Raw genomic sequence first — 20,885 nt, forward strand, 5'->3', positions numbered from 1 at the left:
AATACCGTTTACACTCACTTTTATCATTAGTTACCTTTCTGTTTTTATAATTTCAGGTTACAAAAACCTATATCTACCATCCATATTGCACTTGTATCACCATCTCTTCGCCGAACTAGTGCACCTATACAATTTACCATTGTATTGGGTGTGTTGGGGACACAAGAGACTCTTTGTTATTTGGTTGCAGGGTTTCTTGAGAGAGACCATCTTCATCCTACGCCTCCCACGGATTGATAAACCTTAGGTCATACACTTGAGGGAAATTTGCTACTGTCCTACAAACCTCTGCACTTGGAGGCCCAACAACGTCGATAGGAAGAAGGTTGTGTAGTAGACATCAAGCTCTTTTCTGGCGCCGTTGCCGGGGAGGTGAGTGCTTGAAGGTATATCTTTAGATCTTGCAATCAAATCTTTTTGTTTCTTGTTTTATCACTAGTTTAGTCTATAAAAGAAAACTATAAAAAATGGAATTGAGTTTGCCTCATACGTTTCATCTTTTTAATATCTTTCGTGAAAATGATAGTAAGGAAAATTGTGCTCAATTGCTAGAAGAAGAATGCATTAAAATGTTTGGTACTAGATCTTTGTATGATGAGCATGATTGCAATGTTGTTAGTATGAATTCCTTGAATATCCATGATGCTAATGATATGCAAAGCCACAAGCCTGGGGATGCTATGTTTGATGAAGATGATATGTTTAGTCCCACAAGTTTTGATGAGCAAATTTATTATGATGAAAGCATGCCTCCTATTTATGATGATTATATTTATAGAGTGTATTTGGAGAGGTCATGACTTTATTTAGTGATGAATCCACTATTTCGGAAGAGGTTCCAATTGATTATGAGAACAAAGTCGCTATCTATGATGATTATTGTGATGACTTGTATGCTATTAGGAATAATGATAACCATGAAATTTTTCATCATGATTTTAGTTTTCAATTGGATTATGCCTCAAATGATAATTATTTTGTTGAGTTTGCTCCCACTACTATTCATGAGAAGAAATTTGCTTATGTGGAGAGTAGTAAATTTTCTATGCTTGTAGATCATGAAAATAATGCTTTAGGTGCTGGTTATATTGTCGAATTCATTCATGATGCTACTGAAATTTATTATGAGGGAGGAACATATGCTTGTAAGAATTGCAATAATGTCAAGTTTCCTCTCTATGTGCTTAAAGTTTTAAAGTTATGCTTGTTTTGCCTTCCTATGCTAGTTGATTATTGTTCCCATAAGTTGTTTGCTCACAAAATCCTTATGCATAGGAAGTGGGTTAGACTTAAATGTTCTAGTCATATGCTTCATGATGCTCCCATTATGTTTCAGTTCTTATCTTTTATGTGAGCATCATTGTCATCATCATGCCTAGCTAAAAAGGCATTAAAGAAAAGCGCTTGTTGGGAGACAACCCAATATTTACCCTTACTATTTTTGTGTGTTCACATGATTATGCTACTGTAGTAATCATGTTTTATAGCTTTTGTTTCAATAAAGTGCCAAGTAAGACCTTTAGGATAGCTTACGGTGATAGTTGTGTTGATCCTGCTGAGAATCAGAAACTTTTGCACCCAGTAAATTAGTTTTGATAATTCACAGAAACGTGATTAGGATCTGATTCTTTTTGATATGGATTGGTATATAAATTTCTTAGGACTTCCTAATTTGGTAGGATTGTGGGAGTTCCAGAAGTATACGTTTTATACAGATTACTACAGACTGTTCTATTTTTGACAGATTCTGTTTTCTATGTGTTGTTTGCTTTTTTTGATGAATCTATGAGTAGTATCGGAGGGTATGAACCATAGAGAAGTTGGAATACAGTAGATATTATACCAATATGAATTTATAATGAGTTCATTATAGTACCTAAGTGGTGGTTTTATTTTCTTATACTAATGGAGCTTACGAGTTTTCTGTTGAGTTTTGTGTTGTGAAGTTTTAAAGTTTTGGGTAAAGATTCGATGGACTATGGAATAAAGAGTGGCAAGATCCTAAGATTGGGGATTCACAAGGCACCCCAAGGTAATATTCAAGGACAACCAAGAGCCTAAGCTTGGGGATGCCCCAGATGGCATCCCCTCTTTCGTCTTCGTTCATCGGTAACTTTACTTGGAGCTATATTTTTATTCACCACATGATATGTGTTTTGCTTGGGAGCATCATTTTATATTGTTATTATTTGTTTGATGTTATTTAGAATAATGTTTTTCATCTTTATTTTCAATAAAAATGTCAGGGATAGCCTTTACCATGCTTATTTTGCTAGTATACATGTTGCTGTTTGGAAACAAAAAGTTTACCACTGTTGCGAAAATTCCCTAGAAAAGTCAGAGAATGGTATAATGTTGAAACTTTTTGCATATTGAGCTCTGATAAATCTTCTACAGTGAGGTATTTTTCTCATAATTTTTGGAGTTAGGGAAATATGATGAATCATGCATTCTTTACAGACTATACTGTTTTGGCAGATTGCTGTTATGGTTGCATTGTTTGCATATGTTTGCTTGTTTAATGACTCTATTTGAGGATAGGAGTATTAAATATGCAGAGGCGTTTAGTATGCAATGTTGAATAATAATTTTACTGATTTGTTACAGTAGAAAATGATAAGGTTTTGCATTGGTTTATACTAACCTATCTCACAAGTTCTTGTTGAGTTTGGTGTGGATGAAGCTTTTGATAAAAAGAGAAACCATGATATGGGAGGAATTAAGGAGACACAAAATTTCAAGCTTGGGGATGCCCAAGGCACCCCAAGATAATATTTCAAGAAGTCTCATGCATCTAAGCTTGGGGATGCCCCGGTAGGCATCCCACCTTTCTTCTTCAACAATTATCAGTTAGTATCGGTTGAACCTAAGTTTTTGCGTCTTCACATGAGTTGTGCTATCCTTACAATGCCATTTTATTTTGTTTTGCTTGATGTTTGAATAAAATTCTAAGATATGAAATTCTTAAATGAGAGAGAGTCTCCACATAGTTACATAATTATTCAACTACTCATTGATCTTCACTTTTATCTTTTTAGAGTAGTTTGTCATTTACTCGTGTGCTTCACTTATATCCTATGAGTAAATGGTTGAATGAGTTGAATGTCATAAATCTGAAATTATATATGTTTCATTTGCTTATCCCATGGGGAATAATGACTTCACATCTAAGAAGTAGAGGTTGTAAATTTATTGAAGGTTAGCAAACATTGTATTGGTCATTTGGACAATTCATGAAAGAATATTAAAGGAAGAGAGATTTCACATATAAATATACTATCCAAGACATCTTTTATAATTGTGAGCACTCATTAAGTATGACATGCTAAAGAGTTGATGTTGGACAAGGAAGACGGCATTATGGGTTATGTTTTCTCGCATCTCAGTTAAAATATATTGTCATGGATCATTCGAACATGTTGAGCTTGCATTTCCCCCTCATGCTAGCCAAAATTCCTTGCACCAAGTAGAGATACTACTTGTGCTTCCAAATATCCTTAAACCCAGTTTTTGCCATGAGTGTCCACCATACCTACCTATATGCGGTATTTACTTCCCGTTCCAAGTAAATTTGGATGTGCCAAACTCTAAACCTTCAAATAATAATCTGTTTTGTATGCCCGAATCGCTCATGTAGCGACTAGGGGCTGTCAGTATCTTCCATGCTAGGTGGGTTATTCTCAAGATGAGTGGACTCTGCTCATCATTCACGAGAAAAATGGCTGGTAACCAGGATGCCCAGTCCCATGATCAAAAGATCAAAATCAAATCAAAAACAATTAAAACAAAACTCCCCCGGGACTGTTGTTGCTATGGATGGTACCCCATTGTTTCGGATGGCCGTGGAGTGTGATTGCTGGTGGAGGGGGAGTAAAAACTTTACCATTCTGCTTGGGAACCGCCTGTAATGTATGGAGTATGGAAGATATTGGGAACTCTTGGTTGTTATGTTGACAATGAAAGCATACCTCTCAAAATTATTTTCATCTCTATTTCAAAATTGAGCTCTCGCACCTATGCAAATCCCTGCTTCCCTCTGCAAAGGGCCTATCTATTACTTTATGTCTTTTACTTGATCAAAGAGTCAAGGTGATCTTCACCTTTCCTTTTTTTCATTTTATCCTTTGGCAAGCACCTTTGGAAGGATCCTGATATATATCCAATTGGATGTAAGTTAGCATGAACTATTATTGTTGACATCACCCAAAGGTGAATACGTTGGGAGACGAAATTATAAGCCCCTATCTTTCTTAGTGTCCGATTAAAACTCCATAACCATAAGTATTGCGTGAGTGTTAGCAATTGTAGAACACCGGAAAGCCGAAATGCCGACTGGAAACCAAGAGATGCACGTAGATGACGACGATCTTGATATGCCAGATTTTGCTGCTATGATTGCAGAGTTCGAGGGCCCAGAAAAGGATATGATTGGGTACAAGGATCTGCCAACCATTGATGCAGACTCCAAGAAAGAATTGTATCCAGGTTGCAAAAAGAAATATTCTAGGTTGAGTGCCACCCTGGTACTTCTCAGATATAAAGCAGCAAACGGTCTATCAAACAAGGGCTTCATAGAGATCTTAGGTATTCTCAAAGATATTCTTCCAAAAGACAATGTGCTCCCTAGAAGCACGAATGAAGCAAAGAAAATTGTTTGCCCATTGGAACTTGAAGTACAGAAGATACACGCTTTTGTGAATGATTGTATATTGTACCGTGGTGAGTACAAAGATTTTCATGCATGTCCCACATGCAAGCATGAACAATACAAGCGCAGGAGAGAAAAGGACAAGTACAAATTGGGCGACGAGATCAAGATAGGAGTCCCGTTCAAGGTTGTTTGGTACTTGCCCTTAATTCCAAGATTGAGGCGTTTGTTTGCAAACCCTAGAGAGGCAAAGAGGTTGTGGTGGCATCATGATGAGCGAATTGAGGATAGGTTTATGAGGCTCAGTGGGAATTAATCGACAACAAGTTTGAAAAATTTGCCAAGGATCCTAGAAGTATAAGGCTCGGGGAGTGTACTGACGGGATGAATCCTTTTGGCAATATGAGCACCAATCACAACACATGGCCGGTGCTTCTGTGCATATATAACCTAGCTCCTTGGTTGTGTATGAATAAAAATACATTATGATGTCAATGATTATCCAAGGCCCGAAGCAACCTGGAAATGACATCGACATTTACTTTCAGGTACTGGTAGAAGAACTGCTGACTGATACGTCTCCAACATATCTATAATTTATGAAGCATTCATGCTATTTTATTATCTGTTTTGAATGTTTATGGGCTTTATTATACACTTTTATATTATCTTTTGGGACTAACCTATTAACTGGAGGCCCAACCCATATTGCTGTTTTCGTGCCTATTTCAGTGTTTCGAAGAAAAGGAATATCAAACGGAGTCCAAATGGAATGAAACCTTCGGGAAAGTTATTTTTGGAACAAAAGCAATCCAGGGAAGCTTCGAGGAGGCCACAAGATAGGGGGGGGGTGCGCCCACCCCCCTGGGCGCGCCCTCCACCCTCATGGGCCCCTCGTGGCTCCCCCGCCGACTTCTTTCGCCTATATATTCCCATATACCCTAAAAACATCGAAGACGACAATAGATCGGGAGTTCCACTCCCGCAAGCCTCTGTAGCCACCAAAAACCAATCGGGACCCTATTTTGGCACCCTGCCGGAGGGGGGATCCCTCACCGATGGCCATCTTCATCATCCCGACGCTCTCCATGACGAGGAGAGAGTAGTTCACCCTCGGGGCTGAGGGTATGTACCGGTAGCTATGTGTTTGATCTCTCTTTCTCGTGTTCTCTCTATGGCACTATCTTGATGTATCGCAAGCTTTGCTATTATAGTTGGTTCTTATGATGTTTCTTCCCCTCTACTCTCTTGTGATGGATTGAGTTTTCCCTTTGAAGTTATCTTGTCGGATTGAGTCTTTAAGGATTTGAGAACACTTGATGTATGTCTTGCCGTGCTTATCTGTGGTGACAATGTGATATCATGTGATCCACTTGATGTATGTTTTGGTGATCAACTTGCGGGTTCCGCCCATGAACCTATGCATAGGGGTTGGCACACGTTTTCATCTTGATTCTCCGATAGAAACTTTGGGGCACTCTTTGAAGTACTTTGTGTTGGTTGAATAGATGAATCTGAGATTGTGTGATGCATATCATATAATCATGCCCACGGATACTTGAGGTGACAATGGAGTATCTAGGTGAGATTAGAGTTTTGGTTGATTTGTGTCTTAAGGTGTTATTCCAGTACGAGCTTTATGATAGACTGAACGGAAAGAATAGCTTCTTGTTATTTTACTACGGGCTCTTGAATATATCGAGCAGAAAGAATAACTTTGAGGTGGTTTCGTACCCTACCATAATCTCTTCGTTTGTTCTCCGCTATTAGTGACTTTGGAGTGACTCTTTGTTACATGTTGAGGGATAGTTATATGATCCAAGTATGTTATTATTGTTGAGATAACTTGCACTAGTGAAAGTATGAACCCTATGCCTTGTTTCCTACCATTGCAATACCGTTTATGCTCACTTTTATCATTAGTTACCTTGCTGTTTTTATAATTTCAGATCGCAAAAACCTATATCTACCATCCATAGTGCACTTGTATCACCATCTCTTCGCCGAACTAGTGCACCTATACAATTTACCATTGTATTGGGTGTGTTGGGACACAAGAGACTCTTTGTTATTTGGTTGCAGGGTTGCTTGAGATAAACCATCTTCATTCTACGCCTCCCACGGATTGATAAACATTAGGTCATCCACTTGAGGGAAATTTGCTACTGTCCTACAAACCTCTGCACTTGGAGGCCCAACAACGTCTACAAGAAGAAGGTTGTGTAGTAGACATCACTGACAGTGTGGATAGATGCGCCTGCTGTAAAATGTTATGATGCTTATAGAAAGGAGATTTTCGATCAACATGCGATGCTGGTGCACACCATTCAAGATATGCTGGCATTAGGCAACACATTAGGGCAGAAAACAAGGGGAGATGTAGGGTGTGTCACATGCATAGATAGGACAGCTAGCAGAAGACTTCCCAACTTGTGCAAAACAGTGTATTTGCGTCATCGTAGGTTTTTACGGAAAAATCACCCATACTAAAAAAATGAAAGCTGAATTTGATGGTACGATAAAGGCAGCCGAGGGCCCAAGACCCTATTAAGGGGAGGTGGTCCACAACATGGCTAAAAAATTAATGTTGTGCTTGGCGAGAACCACCCTTTGATGGTGAAACTAACACCCAAGGATCAAGTGTTTAAGAAGGAATTGATGTTTTGGAAATTACCTTATTGGGAGATTCTACGTGTACGTCATTTCATCGGTGTCATGCACGTAGAGAAGAACATATGTGAAAGTATCCTTGGTACTCTGCTCAAGATTAAAGGTAACAGAAAGGATGGTGACGGTTCACAGCTCGATATGCTTGCTGATCAATCGCAACGCAAGAGTGAAGAAGAAGATCAGGACAAATTCATCAAAGCTCTCCAGAGTTACAATTTCAGTACAAAAGAAGCAACACAGTTCTTCACCCATTTGTTGTTAGTTAAGACACCCTTTTCCTACTGCGCAAACATCAGAAGTCTTGTGGATGTGAGCTCAGGTAAAATGAAGTTGGGACACATGAAGGCACATGATTGCCACGTAATGTTGACACAAATCCTCCCGGTGGCCATCAGGAATCTGATGGACAAAGATATAAGAAACACACTCATTGACCTCTGTGATTTCTTCAACCAACTATGGCAGAAAGTTCTAGATCCTGAAGAGTTGGATCATATGCAAGACGATATTGCAAGAATATTGTCCAACCTAGAGATGTTTTTCCCACCGTCATTCTTTGATGTCATGGTCCATCTCACAGTGCACCTTGTGAACAAGATAAAGTATTGTGGTCCTGTGTTTCTTTGCAACATGTATCCCTTCGAGCGGTTCATGGGAATACTGAAGCGCTTTTGTCGGAACCAAAACCATCCAGAGGCAAGCATCCTACAAGGTTATACCGCGAAGGAGGTGGTTGAGTTTTGCACCAAATACATGAAACAAATACCTATAGGTTTTCCCCTCTCTCGCCACGAGGGAAGGCTGAAAGGTAAGTCGGTCCTTGCTGGCACGCAATTGGCTGCACGCGGAGAATTGGCAGAGAAAGCCCATTTGACGGTACTGCTTAATAGCCCAGTTCTCACCGCTTATGCCAAAGAACACTTGGCGGAGATATGCCAAATCTTCTTTCCAATGGTGCCTTCATCAGAAGTGGAGATGAAGGAGCACACTAAGAAGTACGCCGAATGGCTGAAGAATCGTTTGGCACAAGGATCCATCGATGACATTGCTACGTGGTTGGCACAAAAGCCATCACCTACGGTGTTGATGTACCAAGCATATGACATAAATGGAACACGTTCTACATTGACGAACGTGATAAGAAGATCTCGTAACAGAACAACTCTGTTCGAATAGAATGCATGACTGTAAATGAAGCTGATAAAAGGGTATATTATGAAACCATCAAAGAGATTTGGGAGCTTGACTATGTGAAAGTTAAGGTGGCATTATTCAGGTGCGCATGGATCCCTCTTGGTTAGGTAAGGATTGGTGAGTACAGTAAGACCTGCGTTAACAGGACAACGATGGCATATCACGTGGACCCATTCATTCTTGCCAGCGATGCTACCCAAATTTTCTTTGTGGAAGACCCCTTGCATAAGAATGGCCATTTAGCGATGCATGGGAAGAGAAGTGTACTGGGTGTCGACGATGTTGACGATCAGGACGAGTATGATGAATTTGATGAGTTGCCAGCCAAGGGATCACGCACTAGTGCAACAGAGAAGCATAAACTCATCAAAAACCCCAAGTTCATTCGGGGTCAACTTAATGATCCCAGTTCCCCCATGTACATGGGAATTAAGCTGTAAGACTAGTCTCTATGCCTACCCTGCAACTTAATTCGTTCAATTTAGAACTGTCGTGTGTACTGAATTTGTGAGTTATGCCCGGTTTTCTGTTGATGTAAGAACCGTTAATATGTTGACCTTGATATGCTGTCAGCTCAGGCAATGAATATGAACTATTTTTTGTTATTATTATTATTATTATTATTATTATTATTATTATTATTATTATTATTATTTTATTTTATCATAGAGGTAGCACACTCAATCGATCTCACTACAGTATGTGTGAACAAAAATATGCAATCTGGTTTGCGAATAGCACACGGTTCTTTGATGAAAGTCGTCTGCTGACCAAACCCCGCCACCCCACCCACGATCTGAGTCGTGCTTTCTGATTGGCCAGAACCCAAACCCCATGGATCGTACGTCTGCACCGTTGGATGCTCCCAGATCGAACGACCATCCTCATCCCTTTCGACAACACATGCAGTTCCGGTTGTAATTTTATTTTTGTGCAAAAAATGCATGTTAATCTCATAAAATGTCTTAAATATAGCTAACGATACCTGAAATGCGCCAGAAAATCAAACCCGTGGTATAATGGTGATTGCGTACCATGGAAATTTTTATGAGGCCAAACGATGAAGTCACCGGTCATAGGAGTTTGAATTGACACGTCTCCTTTTGGAAAACCATGATCCTTCATGTGAGATGCTCCGGTTTGGAAGGTGCGGTCATCAAAACTTGTGCCAAACTTTACCAATTTTTTCCACGGGGTCGTGAGAGCACACCACAGGCACACATCGATTTTGATGATGTCCGAACTCCATCTGAATTTTCTGTAATTAAAATACCAACTAGGCCTACGCCAGTGGCCGCACCTCATGGATGAAATGTTTGAAACTTCTCCCCGCTTCTCGAACAAACGGATGAGAACTCACAAAGCGATGCACAAATGATCTGTACACCTTTGCTAGGCTGATAGTAAGGGGGTATCATAGCTAGTATCATGCATGCAAACTAGGCAATTTTGATGAGTTGTCATAGAATTAATTAAATGAAGAAAGAGAGGGTTAAGTATCATATCATGAAACCATATCATAATAAATGTTATGCTACTATGTGTCATGCATGACAATATAAATAAAGTACTACATATGATACTAGCTAGCTACTCTATGATACTATGAAATAGAGCAAGTAAGTACACAATAGAGTGTCATAACACTAGCGACAATGGGTAGTCACTAGTCCACGTGACTACCTCTATAGTGGGGAGTAACATATGTGTAGTAACATGCAACACTTCATTTATTAGGCTATAGACTCATCTTGCCTTGAGATGTGTGATGTTAGTCAGACTAGCCACAATGGGTAGTAACATAGACTAGTAACATGCCCATGTGTTAATAGTCTATGTTACTACCTCTATAGTGGGGAGTAACATATGTGCAGTAACATGCAACACTTAATTTATTAGGCTATAGACACATCTTGCCTTGATATGTACATGTGATGTTACTCATACTACTAGTAACTAGCTATGTTACTACTTTCCTCTCTTTCTTCATTTATTGCTTGCCACATCATCTACTTAATTTATCTAGATATGTGTGATGTTACTACCTATGTTACTCCCATTGTGGGTAGTCTCATACTATAGTAAGACTGTACCCACAGTGGGAGTAACATAGGTAGTAACATCACACATATCCACTTTCCTCCATTTCTTCATTTATTGCTTGCCACATCATCTATTTTATCTAGATATGTGTGATGTTACTACCTATGTTACTCCCACTGTGGGTAGTCTGTCTATAAGGAATAGAATAATATATATGTGCTTATTAGTTGGAGGAAAGAGAAGAGAAGCGGGCTCTTGGTTAGTAGAGCCAGCTGCAACATGAGACCCAAGACACTTTGTGAGGATGTAAGGTGGGCCAACTATTGATAAACTAGTATGTATATAAAACTTATTATTGTACAAGACCGCTAAGGGGTTGGCTGTATATGACATGGAAACTTCTTATAGCCGACCCTTGGCTGTATTATTAACCATGATCTTAGTGAGGTAGTTAGTATATCATAGACAACTAGCTAGTATCAGACTAACCACAGTGGGAGTAACTTCAGCAGTAACACCGACTCCAACTCACCAAACTTGCTTTTGTGGCAATAAGTTAATGAGGAGAGAGATAGTTTCAGTAACTTAGCTAGTTACTATAGCATCACATGTCCCAATGCAATATGAGTCTGTAACCTAAGAAATGAAGCTTTGCATGACACTACACTTATGTTACTACCCACTATGAAGGTAGTAACATATATAGTCTAGGGATATGTGTATGTTACTAGTGTACTACTCTCCATTGTGTCTAGTCTCATACTCCCTCCTTTCCGATTTAGGCTGGTTGTAATGGTATTATCATAAGAGGTATCATGCATGCCAACTAGACTTTCTGGATGATGTGGCACACAAGAGAGGATGTGGTATCATATCATGATACCGTGTCATATTAAATGTTGTACTACTACTTTGTGTGATGCATGACAATTAGTAAGGCAACCTAAGATATTAACTTATGATACTATGCATTACAGAAGTAGTATCCTAGCTACACTACTATATATATATGCAAGATACTACTAGTATATATAATACTCCCCATTACAACCAGCCTTATAGGTCTCAATTCAAAAATCTCACCAACCAAGGTAGATGGTGAGTGGTGGAATACTTGTTGTAGTTTGCAAAAACACCCAATTAATGCTTTTGTTTTCCTCAAAAATTTATGTTTTCCAATGTATTGATTGCAATACATGCATGCATATATAAAGTACATGCATTGGTCAACTTTCTCTTAATACTTGCATGCAATGATTTAATGCACATTGGAATCTGGACATGTGATGGGGAACAACCAAATTGAGCCTTATAAAATGGAAAAAATAAAATTTTAAGATAAGCCTATAAACCGAAAAGGAGGGATTATATATGCATGACACTAGTATATGATCGGCAATACCTCCGTAATGCGTGCATGCATAGTATCATAAGTTAGTATCTTAGGTTCCTTGTTAATTACCATGCATGCCACAAAGCAGTACAACATTTAATATGATACAGTACCATGATATGATACCACACATCCTCTCTTTCATCGTTTAACTGTGTGCCACATCATCCAAAGAGTCTAGTTGGCATGCATCATACCGCTTGATACTCTCATATTACGACCAACATTATTAGGGTGGCCATAGTGGGGGTATCATAGCCGGTATCATGCACCGGGAATAGAAAATATGATGATGTGGCAAAGAAGCAGTAACATAGGTAGATACCGTAACATATATATATATATATATATATATATAATAAATGCTATACTACTATGTGTCATGCATGGCCATAAATACGGTCACTTATGATATATACTCCCTCCGTAAACTAATATAAGAGCATTTAGGTCACTATTTAGTAATCTACATGACTTTCGTGAGTGAACCGTGTGCTATTTAAAAACATTTACATTACCTAACATCATATTTTTGTTCGAATGAAAACATGAGTTCATCGTTTTGCCTCCAATTTTTTTCCACGGTAAGAAATCATGAGTATAGTGGAGAGTGTCATATACTAGTATCATGAATATATAGTACATATGATACTGGTGTATGATACTGGTGTATGATACTGGTGCATAGTATAATACATAGAGTATAGTATCATATATAGATCATATTTATTACCACACAAATTAGCATCGCATTTAACATTATACGGTATCTATCTACTATATGTTACTCTAACCCTCTTTATATATATTTAATACTTTGCCACATCAGCATACTTGCTATTTTCGAGTGCATGACATCGTCGGCTATGGTACCACCACTATGGCTAGCCTTATATAGTGGGGAGTATCATATACTATATATATATATTATCATGCATATGATACTACGTACGTACCTTCATAGTGCATATATAGTATGATAGAGTAGTACTAGCTCCCTCTCTAAACTAATATAAGAGCGTGTGTCCACTAAACTATGGCCGATGCACCCCCACCCCTCTGCCACGCGCGTGATACGAGTTGTGTGTTCTGATTGGCCAGAACCCAAACCCCACAGATCGTACGTCTGCATCGTTGGATTCTCCTTGATTGAACAACAATCCTCATTCCTTTCGGCAACACATGTACATGTTTTCAAATAGCCCCTCCCAAAAAATGTTTTCAAATAGCACACGGTTCACACACGAAAGCTGTGTGCCCACCAAACCGTGGCCGATGCCCCCCCCTCGCTGCACGCGATCTAAGTCGTGTGTTCTGATTGGCCAGAACCCAAACCCCACGGATCGTATGTCTGCATTGTTGGATGCTCCCAGATCGAATGGCAATCCTCATCCCTTTCGACAGGAAATGCAGTCCGGCTTGGAATTGATTTATATGCCAACATGCATGGTAAATGCCAAAAAATGTCTTACATATAGCACACAAGACCTGAAATGCGCCAGCAAATCAAACCCGTGGTAAAATTGTGATTGGTTTACATGCGAAAAATTTAGAGGCAAAATGATGAACTCATGTCTTCATTTAAAAATTAGTACGTCTTCATTTCAAATGAAATTATTCTGTTTGTGCACACGAGCGCTTAGATGCAACCGTTTGCATAGGCCTTTCCGCGCACGCGGCGACCAGGGATATTTTTCACCCTTTTCAGCTAGGCCGCCAACACCCCCCACCGTCCGCCTGCGTTTCACTCAACTAGTCCACCCAATCTCCTTCGCGAGCTCCCCTCCCCCAGATCCACATCAGAACCCTCTCCGGCGCCGCCGTGCTCACCCCGGCCGTGTGCCCGCTCTTCGGCGTCAAGCCTACCTCCACTGCCATTCCAAACACGCGACGGCACGCGCCTCGCCGTCTTTGTTTGCTCGCCAGCCACCCTCGAGCATATCGATGAAGTAACCCTCGTCTCTCCTGTGGTCCGGCCTGGTTTGCATTAAGAAGACAGTTAGTTACTGCTCTCCATCGCGGTGAGGCATATTTCCTCGCAATCCCTCTTCCAATTTCATTTCGTATGTTCCCAAATTGGCTATAAAATAACGGAGGGCATATATATGTTCATTATCTACCTTCCTTACTACACATAAGTTGTATTTGTTCCAATAAGTTACTGCCTATTTACAGATCGCGGGAGCCCGAGTCACACAAACTTAACAAATTAGCCGTACATCTTCTAAATTATTGCATGGCATGTTTAGAAAGTTTGATACCAAGTTGTTAGTTTTATGATTATCCTCCTTTCCTGAGTTTCACATGTGTTCTCTGTAGATGCCGAGTAGCAGCGACAACACTCATTCAGGCCACGTATCTTCATCTGATTCGGACAACCCTAGGTCTTCAGCAGATTGTGAGGGATCAAGTAGTCTTGAATGGGATAGAGCTGCAGCAATTACCCTTCTGGTCAGGACACAGAGGAACGCTCCAAGGAAGCCCACACACCAGCCTAAAGGTGTATATGAAGTAACCAAGATTGATTTAAAGTCCTAGGCTCCAACTAAACCAGATAAAGCACGCATGAGGTTCAGGAGTGTGTGTGGATTTGTTGGCAGGGCAAGGCTCAACATTAATCTGCCGGGGTTTCCGAAGGCCGACACGAAAACATGGCGAAGGATAGTCCAGGAGATCATTGAGGGAGTCCTGGATTAGGGGGTATCCAGACAGCCGGACTGTATACATCGTCCGGACTATTGAAGCGTGAAGATACAAGACTCAAGACTTCGGCCCGTGTCCGGATGGGACTCTCCTTTGCATGGAAGGCAAGCTTGACAATCCGGATATTGTGTTTCCTTCCTTGTAACCGTAGCCTCTACGATCTCATGGTAGATCTACTCTTGTACTACTCATATCTTCAATATTAATCAAGCAGGAAGTAGGGTTTTACCTCCATCGAGAGGGCCCGAACCTGGGTAAACATTGTGTCCCTCGCTTCCTATTACCATCAGCCTAAGACGCACAGATCGGGACCCCCTACCCGAGATCCGCCGGTCTTGACACCGACATTGGCGCTTTCATTGACAGTTCCTCTGTGTCGTTGCTGCAGGGCTTGATGGGGCCTTCAATCGTCAACAACACGGTCCAGGGGGAGACTTTTCTCCCCGGACAGATCTTCATGTTCGGCGGCTTCGCACTACGTGCCAATTCGCTTGGCCATCCGGAGCAGATCGATAGCTACACCCCTGGTCACCAGGTCAGGTTCGGAAACTTGAACTACACAACTGATATTCGCGGAGACTTGATCTTCGATGGATTTGGGCCCGCGCCAGGGGAACCAGACAGTTGCGATGAGCACGGCCTAGACCTACTGTCGGATAATGTTCGGGTTATCACCCCCGCAGTGTCCCCTGACTTAAATCGGGATCAGGCTGCGTCGCCCAAGGACAGAGGGATGGGCCCCGCCCCGCAGGCTGCACACTCATCGGCGGTAGAGCCGAACACAGGCCTCACTTCTAAAGAAGCCTGTAACTCTGGATCCCCGGACTCGTGTCTAGTCGTTGGTTTCGGGCCGCACACCCTCGAGCCATCCAAGCTAGGTTGGGCTTCGGTAATGGAGTTTACCGCTACGGGTATCTTCCAGCACTCGCCCTTTGGTGACATGCTGAACTCATTAAAATCTCTCTCTTTGTCAGAAGGCTCGGGGCCAAACTATGTCCGGCTTGAGTGGGAAGCAGGCGATGAAGGAATTCGCTGCCCACCCACCACCCACTTCATAGCCATGGTCGATGATTTAACCGACGTACTTGACTTCGACTCGAAGACATCGAAGGTATGGACGACGATGCAGGAGAAGTACAGGAGCCACCGCTCATAGGGCGGTGGATAGCCACCTCCTCATACGATATATATATATGGTGGACACTCGGAAGGAAACCAATGGCGACGAGGCAGCAGAGGATAACCCCTCAGGAGGAAAAGTCAAGCATGGGCATCTTCGGCGGCGCTCCAAGCCCTGCCACATCAACACCGGCCCCGGAGATGAAAGCAATCCGGATGGTGCCAAAGAGGAATACAGCCCTGATCAGCCTACCTTCAAGTAGGCCGGACCAGCCACGATGGGATACTTGGAGAGGGGCAACTATACACCCCTCCGAAGACGAGGTAAGCCTCGGCAATGACGAATTCAGCGTGCCTGAAGATCCAGTGGAACAAGTTCGCTACAAGCAACGGCTCATGGCCACGGCAAGGAGCCTGCAAAGGAAGCAAGAGCAGCTTAAAGCTGACCAATATCTGGTAGTGGATAGGTGGACCAAGATCCTGGCCACCGAAAAGTACGGACTCGACCGCCCTAACAAGGAGCATACGCGACACAACTGGCTACCTCAACCTAAGCAGGAAAACTAAAGGCACACACCCCGACGTCCACACATCACTACGGTCCAAGACAGTAAGAAGGATACACGAAGAGGCATCCTCAAGCCTCAATGCAATGGTCATAAACGTCAAGTCAGGGAAGCTGGTGCCAAGTACAACAACTCTCAGTCCGGTCAACGGACAAAGGACAGCTCAAGCCTATTCGGGCCGAGCCACACACTCGATCAACCGTGTGAAATTCACGGTAATCCTAGAAGGACGGCAAAGCATACCAATAGAGAATGCCGAATCCTCAAAACAAAATGACAGGTCGTGTGTCGGAAACAATGAGGGGAGGCGTCTAGTCAAAGAGATCCCCCAAAGCATAAAAGTACGGCCGATCGCTCCCGATCACACTTACCACAGCAATTTAATTGCCGTACCCCTAGACCTAGTAGTCTGGAGGCTCCATAACACACAAAAGCCCCCATGGGTATGAAACCACAAATAACATCTTCTAAAGGATGCCAGGTGCAAAGGCCAAGTTTATTGGCCCACCACCCTAACGGTTCTTTTCGAATCACCAAAAAATGCCATGCCACAAAGTAATTCTTCGGCACCTTCCCCTCATACGATAATTTACCGTATGCAAACGGGATGAAGCACGTTGATTAGATTCCACGTGATAAACCATTAGGCCAACACCGGGTGATATAATCACGCCCACGGGCAAGGTCAAACCCCACCCTTAGAGCGGAAATCATACAGCTGCCGGAGTAGCGAGTCGCGCATGCCTATCAAATTTTTGATATGACAGCCAACTATCCGGACACCAACTGAGGAGTCCGCACTACTTCACGGTATAATGGCTGGGTTCACCAGGGTCCGATCAAGAACCCTTAGACCAACCACAAGAGGATGTTCAGCTGCCTCAAGTATTTTCCTTTACAAACTAACTTTGATGCAGAACAGGATCGGCGGCGTGGAATTGGCCCGAACACACAAGGGCAGGAACATGCAGGTAGAAGGCAGTTCAGATTCATTTTTGATCCACTCACAACCCCCTCCAGTCCGGACATCACAGGTTCCGGCAAAAACACCTCTTTTTCATAATCATACATCATACTCATATGCATAGACATATCATCCTACTACAATGCGTAGACTTAAATAACACTTACCGGCCATCGCTTATCGCTGACGCCTCTTCGCCAAAAAACGGCAGCCGTGCTTCGCGTTACGCTCGGTTATGCTAGGGGCTTCACAGTACGGCAATAAAGTCCGACCACCTTTTCGGTCGCTCGGCACCCCGAACTTATAGCACTATATGCATCAGCTCCGAATCATGTCTTGGGTCATTGGTTGGGTTTGCCAGGCTCCCATGTTTTGGTACCTTACGTTCCATTCTATCGGCTAAGGTAGCGCTGGGAGAACTACTGCGATTGTGTCCCGGTTCTGCCGGACGAGCACCTCAGTAGAGAAAGCCGAAAACTGACTGTCATGATGCAGCGAGAGCTGGTCAGCTATTCAAGAGGTTGTAAAATCCTTAAAGATTAATTCCGCATAAGGCCACTATAAATGCAGAGTGTGATGGATCGGTCTCCCGATCAGGCGCCAATAGAGCCCCTAGTTCGGCCTTCCGAACACTAGGGGCTGCGCCGACCATACTCAAATTCCTATGGCTAAGTGAGAGTAGTAAAGCCCTATAGTACGACTGCCTGGTTCGTGGTGAGAAACACCTCCTTGAAAGGACCCAACCATGGGATAAAGAGTGTTCATATATGTCCCGAACACCCCCGTATTTATTACGTGGGGGCAGAAGCCGACGACTGGCCAACTCTCAGGATTTACATACAATAAACGACCGCATAGGAAGAACATATGTTCAAACAAAACAGGCAATATATAATAAAAATGCCATTATCCCATATTACAAAAAGCGGCATGAATGCCCTCAGGGAAATATAATGTCTTTGGTACACTTATCAGCTGCAAGGCGGGCCCCCTTCAGTACACCTTCATAGTATAGCTCGGGCTTGCGGTGCTCCTTACCCTCCGGCGGCCCCTCAGTCATCAGCTTCTCCGCGTCAAGCTTCCCCCAATGCAATTTCGCAGGGGCGAACGCCATGCACGCACATTCTATACAGACTAATCGCTTGATAGCATCAAGCCGAGGACAGGCGCCCACAATCCGCTTCACGAGTCCGAAGTAACTGCTTGGAATTGGCTCCGCAGGCCACAGCCGGACAACTAAGTCCTTCATGGCTAGTTCGGCCGCCTGGTGCAGTTCGACCAGCTGCTTCAGCTGATCGATAAAAGGCACCGGATAGTTCGGCGCTAAATACTGCGACCAGAAGTTCCTCTCCATAGACTTCTTCTCCTCGGTCTGGTAAAATTGAGCGGCATCTGATATGCTGCGAGGCAGATCCGCAAATGCCCCTATAAAAACAAGAATTCAGTTTGTCGCTTAAGAGTTCTCCCCACTATCATCTAAAAATGGCCATGAATACAACAAGCCTTACCAGCCGCAACTTTCCGGGCCTCCTGAATGTCCTGTACAACACCTCGGGCTTCTTCCTGAGCATCTTCCGCGGCTTGGAGAGCTTGGGCGAGTTTGGATTCTTTCCCTATTAGACTCTGCTCCAAGCCCTCGCTTTTCTTCACAGCCTCCTAGAGCTCCCGCTCAGCTGTGATGACCCTGGCCTCGTGTTTTTCATGAAGTGCCTATTCGGCGGCAGCCTTCTTGTTGGCATCAGCCACAACCTTCTTCACTGCCTCATATTCAACACTCGCTCCTAGGGCATACAACAAAAATATTTTTCAATAGGCACAATTACTTATTCGTGCCTAATGCAAGACAATGTTTCAACATACCTTGCTTATCCTCTAATTGCTTCTTCACATGGCCAAGTTCTTCCTCGGCCCGTTCCAGGCTCTGCTTCAGTTTGGACACTTCTGCATTATGAGCGGCCATCTTCTCCGTAGACGCCTGTTTTCAACCAAAGAGGTACACGTCCTTAACAAAGGTTCCCATGAAAAAGAGGGTTTTATCCCCTGCCCGGCTCTCCCTCTTTCGCCGGACAGTGTATCAGGGGCTACTTCTCATATTATGATGGTTCCTCCAAAGGTTTCTTAGAAACCATACCTCAAAAGCTTTTATAATGCCGAGGCAGGACACATTCAGCCCGCTTTCAGCAGACTGAATCTTTCCAACCACCGCACCCATGAGGGTCCGATGTTCATCGATGATAGACGCGTTCTTTAACGTTGTCGATAGACCACCCGGCAGCTCTGCGTGGACAGAGGTTACCGTCGGAGTTGGCAAACCTCCCTCCGTTGAAGGTGGCCGCTCGCCCGATCCTAGAGCCTTAGAGGTCTCCAGGACCTTATCCGGCTGTGGTCCGAACCCGATATCGCCCCCATCGTCGACACGCCCTGGGGCCGCTGCCCCCACGTGTCTGGCTCCAGAGACATGCCTCTCCTGTTCTGGGTCTCTTCGAGAAGACACCTCGGTGTTGCGCCTGGACTTTGGAGAAGGAGCCTCCGGAGGTGTCTCGCTTGCCACGACATCCGAGCTCAGCGAATCCTCTGATGAGGACTGTCCGGCAGGAGACCTTGCCGGGTTATACGACATATGGCGACAGTTAAAACTACTGTACCCAGATGGCCCAGGATGCATAGGCGCATTCGAACTTCGGTTACTTACGATTTTTCCAGGGGCTGGGCCCTGGGATCCCACTCTGGGCTGTTGTCGGCAACCGTGGTGGATGCCTCTGGATGGGAACCTCTCCCCCTCTTGGGCGATTTGGCCTCCAGGGACGAGGAAGCTGCACGCTTCTTCCCACTTTCAGAGTGAGGCTCGTCCTTCTCTGCTTCCTCCTCTTCGTCTTCCGAAGAAGGAGCGTCGTTGGAGTCTTCGGATTTTGCATCCAAAGCCTCGCGGCGACGGAGGCCACTCCGGGTCTTCTTGACGTTCTTGGAGGCCTCCTTCTTTGGCGGCTCGTAAGGCGCGGGGACCAGCATCTTCGTCAGAAGAGGTCCGGCCGGTTCCTCTGGCAGTGGGGCCGGACAATGTATCCGCTCCACCTTATTTATCCATCCCTGAGGTCACAATGAAACATGATTAAAATGTCTCCCTCATGACATGCCAACTGAAGCATGGATGGACAGAGCGTGGCTGTAACTTACCGGGCTTGCAGAATGGGATAATTGATACCCACAGTCCTCGGCGGAGCCCGGCCACGATTTGCCGGACTTGAAGAGCACCTTCCAAATATCCTTGTGGCAAGAATCATAGAGCTCCTGAAGGGTTTGGTGCTCGGTTGGGTCGAACTCCCAAAGAGTGCAGGCTCGATGCTGGCAAGGGAGAACCAGGCGAACTAACATCACCTGGACTATGTCGACAAGTTTGACGTCCTTGTCAACCATGCTCTGAATGCGCGTCTGGAGCAATGATAGCTCATCGGAGGAGGACTAGTTTGGGCCCTTCTCTGGCCAGGACATGAGCCGCAGTGGAGCTCCGGATATGAACTCAGGAGCTGCAGCCCACTTTTTGCCGCGTGGTTCAATGATATAAAACCATTACTGCTGCCACTCATT

Source organism: Triticum dicoccoides, chromosome 1B (genome assembly GCF_002162155.2).
Source record: "Triticum dicoccoides isolate Atlit2015 ecotype Zavitan chromosome 1B, WEW_v2.0, whole genome shotgun sequence".
Lineage (NCBI taxonomy): Eukaryota > Viridiplantae > Streptophyta > Magnoliopsida > Poales > Poaceae > Triticum > Triticum dicoccoides.